At 46.0% G+C, this 7,973-nt stretch overlaps 1 long non-coding RNA gene across 1 annotated transcript; it reads right to left on the bottom strand.

Annotated features, from left to right (window-relative positions):
• Positions 1-219: 219 nt before the first annotated feature.
• Positions 220-4,690, bottom strand: LOC125311336. The gene is made up of 4 exons (XR_007196465.1): positions 4,570-4,690; positions 2,425-2,567; positions 698-922; positions 220-245 (listed from the first exon to the last, which is right to left on the bottom strand). It is a non-coding gene; the product is annotated as an uncharacterized LOC125311336 (long non-coding RNA).
• Positions 4,691-7,973: the final 3,283 nt, after the last annotated feature.

The following is a 7,973-nucleotide window of genomic DNA, read 5'->3' as shown; positions in this document are numbered from 1 at the left end:
ACAGTACTTGAATAGCCTAAACACTTGCCTTGCCATCACCCCAGGCTGTTCCATTTCTAGGGGGGCTTCCACGTCTGGGGGATTACTAAAGTGAAATAAAAAAAATGATACAATTTCAGAAATGTAGTCATGCTAAAAGTAACATGAATAATAAAAAAATGATTAATAAAAATAATAAATATTTCAGCAAGTGAAAATGATAGCATTAACAACACCTGCCTTGTCTCAGGTTCACTGGTGGATATCTAAAAGAAGAAATGACAATATTAAAAACTGTTTTGTTCCCTTCACCAAATCTGAGTTCTCAATGATGGTTAGCCGTGGCCTACTGATTGGGGCTTCGAGCTTGGAACCGAAGAGTTGCCGGTTCAATCCCCGACCAGTAGGAAAAATGTGGGAAAGTGATTAAGCACTGCTCTCCCATGCCCACATCCCTTTGAGTAAGGCACCTAACCCCTCAATGCTCCCTGAGCACCACTGTAGCAAGCCACAAGTCACTGCTCTGGGTTAGTGTGTGCTTCACCTCACTGTGTTCACTAATTCATGGATGGGATAAATGCAGAGACCAAATTCCTTGTATACGCAAGCATACTTGGCCTAAAAACCTGATGTACAGTTTTACATTTATTACATATACCGTAATTTTTACATAGACATATCACCCAAAGAAATTTGACTCTGTGATATATTATCATACCTTGGGCCGAAGGTAGAGGTTTGATCTCATTAAGGCTCCCCTTCTTCTGATGTCCATGGGACAGTCTTCAGACAAACGTATAACTTCCCTTTGCCCATTGACCCTGCATAGGTCAAATTCGTCAGGCACTTCAGGAACATTGTCCAGAACACTGTCCCCGTGCCTGACGAAATTCTGCAGGGCTGAGGTCCAAAGGCACTACCACCCTACAGGCCTCGGTGGCGTCTGTGAACGGATGTAAACAAGGACATATTGGTAATAGTTTCACCATTGTGATAGAGAGGTAAATACCACTAACAACGGACAAAGAAGAAGGATGCTGGGCGACTTGACAGGCTGGTAAGGAAGGCTGGCTCTGTAGTGGGAGCTGAACTGGAGTGCATCACTTCAATATCTGACAAAAGGACCCTAAACAAACTGATCAACATCTTGGACAATGAATGTCATCCACTCTACAGCACTATCAAAAAGCAAAAGAGCTTGATCAGCTGGAGACTTCGCTCACTGCCATGCACAACTGAAAGGCTGAGGAAGTCATTTGTTCCTTGGGCCATTGAACTGTTCAATGCCTCACTAAAGGAAAGAGGAGAGATAGACTTCTCTGCTTAGTCTGTCTGCCTCTCCACCCTCTCCATGTTTGAGTACTGACTGCCCACTACTGCTTTACTACTGTTTTACTACTGTTTTACTAATGTACACAGCCTAATGTTGTCACTACTGTTTTACTGCTACTCTGTTTTTCATGCTATATTAGCACACATGATCAATGGCTGCGGTCAGGCTTCTGCTACAATACTGAATGAATGAATGGCTATAACCCTATTACCTCAACCTGTTCTTGCACTGACATAGTTTTTTATTTTACCTTGTCTACATTATTCTTTACTCTCCTATTTGTCCATATTATTTATGCTGGTCTCTAGACCTTACTCTTGCACTGTTGCACTGTTGGACTAATGTTGGACTACTTTTTGCACCTTCACCATGACACTTAGCCTGGCGAGCCAGACCCACATTAAAATGTAGGGTCTGTGCACTCACCGTTCGCAGTGCTCAGTCCGAGTGGCGGGATAATCAGTTGTCTTTTAAATTCCCTCTGCACGCAATAGGACGCAATAGGATAGGCTATTTGTTTTCAAGTAGCAGGGAATTCAAGCCAAACCGTTGCAACTCTGCCATCAATCACGATCTATACACGATTTCAATTGCCTGATTAGCCTAAGTTTCGATTTCTGGAGCTCACAAGCCAACAGAGAGTTGCTAGACTAGCCCTGGCAGCAAATGTAATGTAAATGTATCATCTTGAGCACCTTGTCATGCACACATAACTAAAGGACTATGGTTGGACTACTTTTGCACGTTCACCATGACACTCACTCCCTTTAGCACCTTACCAGTCCCGGCCCTGTCACTACAAGCGTCTTATGCGTGATCACCCTCAAGCACATTGGACTTTCTAAATTCTTCTCTAATATCTTCTACTGTCTTTATTGTACAGTAGAGTTTAGTTATATGTTTATACTTATACTTATGTTTACCATTTCTTCTGTAAGTGCATGTTGTGTGTGATGTCTGTATGCTACTGAGACCCTTGAATTTCCCCTTTATTGATCAATAAAGTATCTATCTATCTATCTATCTATCTAACAACCAAGATGAAATGTCATTGCACATAACATATGAGCCTATTGATCTAAAGCAAACAAACAAAAAACAAAGGATATTACCATTTCTGGAGCTGTAACGGGTAGTTGTGTTGCTCCGCAGAACCAAAACTTTAAAAGTCACCTGCTGTGGCCTTACGCCAGGCCTTGTGCCGCGTCTCCTCCCATATGGCCTAGCACCTTCTTGCTGCCGGAATACCTGTAAGCTACATCACCAATGTGAATTTTAATAGGCAGTAGGCAGTCAAAGATGCCAGATCACAGTATTTTTCAAATCTTTGTTCCACCAATCAATACAATTGTAGATTCCTGTTCAATATCATTGATCCTCCTGAATCCTGTCCAGCTTAAAAAATCAAGACACCTCTGATCGGTCAGAGTGTTAGCCATAGATGACTAACTGTCCATTGTCAGTTCTCCACGACAGTTGAAAAGATATGCATATTTAAGGGTAATGTAAGGTTTTTGTGTTTAATTTGTGCCTGACCAATTTCAGGGAGGTTTGGGGTTGCTGCATGGCCTGCCTCACCTGACATGATCATGTTCCCCCACCCCTCCCCCAAGTTTGTTAATCACTCTGCTCAACTGTCCTTACTGTGCTCCCCTCCCCCATCCGCTAAGTTGCAACATTTTCACATTTTCCCACACTCAAATGAGTGCTCAATGAGTGCCAGCCTTTCTGCAGATTTTCCCCTTTTAACATATTAAGTAAATCTTTCTACACAGATGACTATAAAATAAAATACCATATATATTTCACCAAATACTATAAGACACCGTTGCATTTATTAAAAAAGAAAAAGAAGTATTTGTTTAATATAAGACATATTTAGCCTGCACAGATCATCACAAATCACATTTTGATATGTTTTCAGTTTTCACAAATTGCAGACAACTTTAAAAAACTGTCATTATGAATTTATTTCATCAATACTAATGTGATATTGAAATATACACTGAAATATAATGTACAAAAATATTTGCTTGGTTACCAGCATTATGCCTGTCCATATGTTGACCACAATAGCCATATATAAAACAGACAAACAAAAAAATATTATAATTCTGACAGCTTTTAGATTAAATTAGGTTAAAGGGGTGGTTCAGGATTTTGGACATAGGACCTCATTTCCAAGTAAGCAAGTGTGATATTTATCAGTGGAGACCGTTTTCAACACGTTTCATCCAGTCCTTCTAATTGCAGAGTTAAGGTGCTAGGCTAGCGCCAAGTCAACGGTATGTGCTAGCCTGCCACTAAAAACAGTCTTACCCACTCCAAAGTACACCCAAGGCAAATAAATTATAATGCCAGACTATCGATGTAAATGTCTGTATTGATAGTTTTATTTCTAACATTATTCTATCCTTGCATTTCAACGATCGCATTACATTTTGAGGGACTAGTGTCTTAGCAGCGGCAGAATTATACTTGCGACAGTTAGTAGTACTGCGCCAAAAAGTAAACAGTAAAGCGCTCTCCAATGGGGATACCTAGTAGTAGCCTTGGTAATATCAGTCCGCCGCTGAGATGCAAAATGACTACCAACTTCAGGGAACAAAGTATAACTATTGCAACGCGATGCGAGGGTAGTTGTATTTCTTACACTGTTCTATCAACACAGACATTTACATCGATTGTCTGGAATTTGCCTCGAGTGTCCTTTGGAGTAGGTAAGACTGTTTTTAGTGGCAGGCTAGCACATACCGTTGACTTGCGCTAGCCTAGCACCTGCGAACTCTGCAATTAGAACGACTGGATGAAACGTGTTAAAAACGGTCTCCACTGATAAATATCACACTTGCTTACTTGGAAATGAGGTCCTATGTCCAAAATCCTGAACCACCCCTTTAAACTTTATTGTCACTATACAGTCACTAAAACCCCTTTATTTACACCACTTGTAAATGTCTTGCTTTTGACCTTAAATGTCTTGCTTTTGACCTTAAAAACCTTTCTATCATTAAGTCCATTTTAAGTAAAAGGTCGATTAAAGAGAGAAAACTACTTTATCCCCTACTTTTTCGATTTCCCCTTAATCATTTTTTGAATTTCAATCAAATTTCAGGTAATTCCAGGCTAAATTCACCGCGGTGTTGGTGTATGCGTACTAGCCCATTTTGACAAACTTCTTTCTTTAGGCTATTAGACTACAGCGCAAAATTAGGTTATGATGCCTTATAATATATAAAAAAAAACAAATAGCTCACCTTTCCAGGATAGAGTTCTCTTCGGGTACATCTTCATTTAAAATCCTAATGCATTGCGCATTCATCCTGTCTCTAATTTCAGTGACCAGTCTGCAAAATCGATTGTCTGACATTGCCATGCCTCGAGAATTCGCAAATGTCCTGGAAATTCTACCTGACGCATTTAAATACCAAGCAAGCAATAGAATGTGGAACGTGGAATGTTTTAACGTGAAAGTAATTCAGTCATTTAAAATGGTAGCCTAAAATCAGTCTTTATTTTTGTAGCCTACCGGTATCAGAAATAGATGAAAACATTGACTATTTAAAATGTTTACATAGAATGTGGGTTTAGAATGTTAGTGGATAAGGACTATTTAGAATGTTGACATAGAATGTGGGTTTAGAATGTTAAAAAGTTGAGCTGGCTCTTGACCACAAGGAATTTAATTTATCTATTACATTCTAAATACACATTCTATGTCAATATTATAATTAAATTCAGTGTTGCCGGATTGTGCTTCTTTTGACTTCCTGGGGTGGGGGGAAATTAGCTCTAAGCAGGCAGATACATTTTCACTGTTGGGTATTGTTTTGCTGAAGAGGGCAGGTTTTCGAAATGTGATTGGGTGGAAATCAATCAACCCAATCTGGCAACACCGAGTAACTACTTGAACTTGAACTTGAACGTAACGGTGGATCTGTTTCGACCTCACTCTGACCGTCACTACGGTCTAAAAAAGGAATGATCACCTTCGATCTGCCTATCACCGAGACCATATGTCAACAAAGTCATGCCCATGACCTCCGGAAGCAGAACGACTCAAGCTTGTAAATAGCGGAGATTGCTCCCGGTTCAGTCTCTCATCTTGATCGCCTCATCTGAGACCTGTGATACGTGAGTACTTACTTTCACTGCTTTCTTGCTTGACTGTGTTTGTTAGTCTGCATGTGGCAGTAACCTGTGTTTTTTTCAGGAAACTTCGTTTAACTTTGTTAAACTTTGTTTAACTTGTTGACGCCTTTCCTGAATTCACCCCATACCGCACGGCGGAGGGGCTAGTGTGAGCCTGCTGCCTGCGTTCGCGCACTGCTGCGGGCCGCTGTTTCAGTGTTATTTTCCTTTTGTGTGTGCCAGGTTTCCGGGTTGTTGTTTGTTAACTACTGTGTACCTTATCTGGCTGTTCGCGGCTAGTTAGGCTTGGTGTGAGCCTGCTGGGTGCGTTCGCGCACCGGCGTGGGCCACCGTTATTATTTCTGTTTACTGTTCTGGCAGCCGGAACCTGTGTGGGCCTGATCAGCGCGTATGTGCTCGGCCGCTTAGGTGCTAATGTTACTGTGTGCTTCTTGTTAGCTTTGTTGTTGTGTGCTAGGCTACTTGCAAAAGGTAAGTTTAGCTGTTTGTGTCTGCTAGGTGCAGTCTTGCACGAGGTGCGGGCCGCTGTGTGTCTTTTCTCCAGTTGTCCACTGGTGTACGTCGGCGCATGCGTTCGCGCACTGGTGGCCGCCTTCTTTGTGTATCTGTTGTGTAACCCGTCGCTGCTGTCCGCAGCTAGCTGGGCCAGTGTGAGCCTGCTAAGCGTGTCCGCACGCTGCTTCAGGCCACCCGTGTACTGTATTACACCACTGCTGTATCTCTTTACGGGCTGCTGCTTGCAGACCCAGTGCGTTAATAATGCCAAGGTAAGTGCCTTATTGTATTGTATTGTGTTGTATTGCATTGTGTTTTTCTGTGGTAGGCTATGGCGGCACACTACTGCAGAGTCTGTAGGGCCATGATGGCCCCCAATGATGGGCATAGAGAGTGTCCCGCTTGCCTTGGGGCCGCCCACCTCCTGGAGGATGTCGACAGCCCCTGCAGCGCAGCCTGTGACCTTCCTAGGGAGGAACAGCTCCGCCGGGCTGACCAGGCATGTGGCCATGTGCGTGGACGGGACAGGCGGCGCTCACCCGACCGACCATCCCACTCTCATAGGCATGGCTGTAAGCATACGCACAAGCGTAAACGACAACATGAGTCCCCTTCCATGCATGATCAGGTGGAGGTCCCTGGACCTGCTAAGCGCTCGGCTCCAGCTGCCGTGACCGAGGGTAATGGCACGGAGTCGCTTCAGATTCTCTCAGCTCTCCAGGCTCTGGCTAGGAGGATGGACAGGCTGGAGGGTCTCCAGGGCACGTCATCCCCTTCTCTGCCCCCTGGCCAGGAAGGTCTCTCCCCATCCAGGCCTGAGAGCCATGGTGCGGATGTTGATCTGGGTGATGTGGAGCCAACTGATGAATCCACGGTGCCAGGGAAGGTCCCCGTCGGCTCCTTCATGTCACGGGTGTTGAGTGCCTCCAAGATCCTGGGTCTTCAGGCCCCTATGCCAGACATGGCTTCCCTTGGGGGCGTCTGGGAAGGCGTCTCGCACAGCAGCCCACCACCCTGTATACCCGTGGCAGAGGATTACACAAAGGTGCTGCGGACGGCATGGGGTAAGTCGCTACAGCGCCCCCAATTCAATCCAGGTTGCCGTCAGCTGGCAAAGGCTGCCTATCCGGCCGACTCAGGGCTAGGGGATATGCCACCGGTCGAGCAGTCCATCGCCGCCTGGACTTCCCTGGGGCCTGCCAATGCATCTCCCAACCCACGCTGCCCGCGTAAGGAGTGGGCCAAGACGGACCGTCTCATCAGTCACTGCTTTGACGCATCAGCATGGGCAGCCCGTATGGGCAACGCCCTGGCTATCACTCTGGCGGCTCTGCGAAAAACGATGAGCCCGGAGGACCATGATGCAAGGGCCCTGGTGGATGCCGCACTGTCAGCCCACTCCCAGCTGACGCGTGATGTGGGGAGTGCTATGGCCTCTGCGGTGCTGTGCCGTAGACAGGTGTGGCTTGCCCAAACCTCTCTCCCTGATGCCATCAGGACAGACCTGTTAGGTCTCCCCGTGGTGCCTGGGCATGTGTTCCATCCAGACTCCCAGGGGGTGCTGGACAGAGTGGAACAGGCTGGCGCTTCTAGAGAAACTGGTCAGCGTGTGTGCCACAGGCGGGCTCCGGTTCCCCACAGGGCAGCATCAGGTAAGTATGGGCGATGGCAGCCCGCCCGAACACCACAGGTGAGTATCAACTATGCTGCCCCACGGGACCGGCGCTTTCGTGCACCAGACCAGAGCTCAGCCCCAACTCCCTGGCCCAGAGGACAGCGAAGACCTCGACGGGGCACAGGCAGAGGTGCAGGCCGCGGTGGCGGCCTAGGGATCCGGGGCTGCCCGTCGATTGCCCTTCCCAGCTGTCCAGGACCTCCTGGGAAGGGATTGTGCCAGACTCTTGGGTTGTGGCTACGGTGACTCACGGTTACCGCCTACAGTTTCGACGACGGCCCCCTACGTTTTCAGGGGTCAAGACGACAGGAGTTGCTTCTGAAAGAGGCCATCTCAGAA

Source organism: Alosa alosa, chromosome 18, assembly GCF_017589495.1.
Source record: "Alosa alosa isolate M-15738 ecotype Scorff River chromosome 18, AALO_Geno_1.1, whole genome shotgun sequence".
Lineage (NCBI taxonomy): Eukaryota > Metazoa > Chordata > Actinopteri > Clupeiformes > Clupeidae > Alosa > Alosa alosa.
The sequence above is the reverse complement of the archived record's forward strand: the minus strand, read 5'-3'. Positions and strand labels throughout refer to the sequence as shown.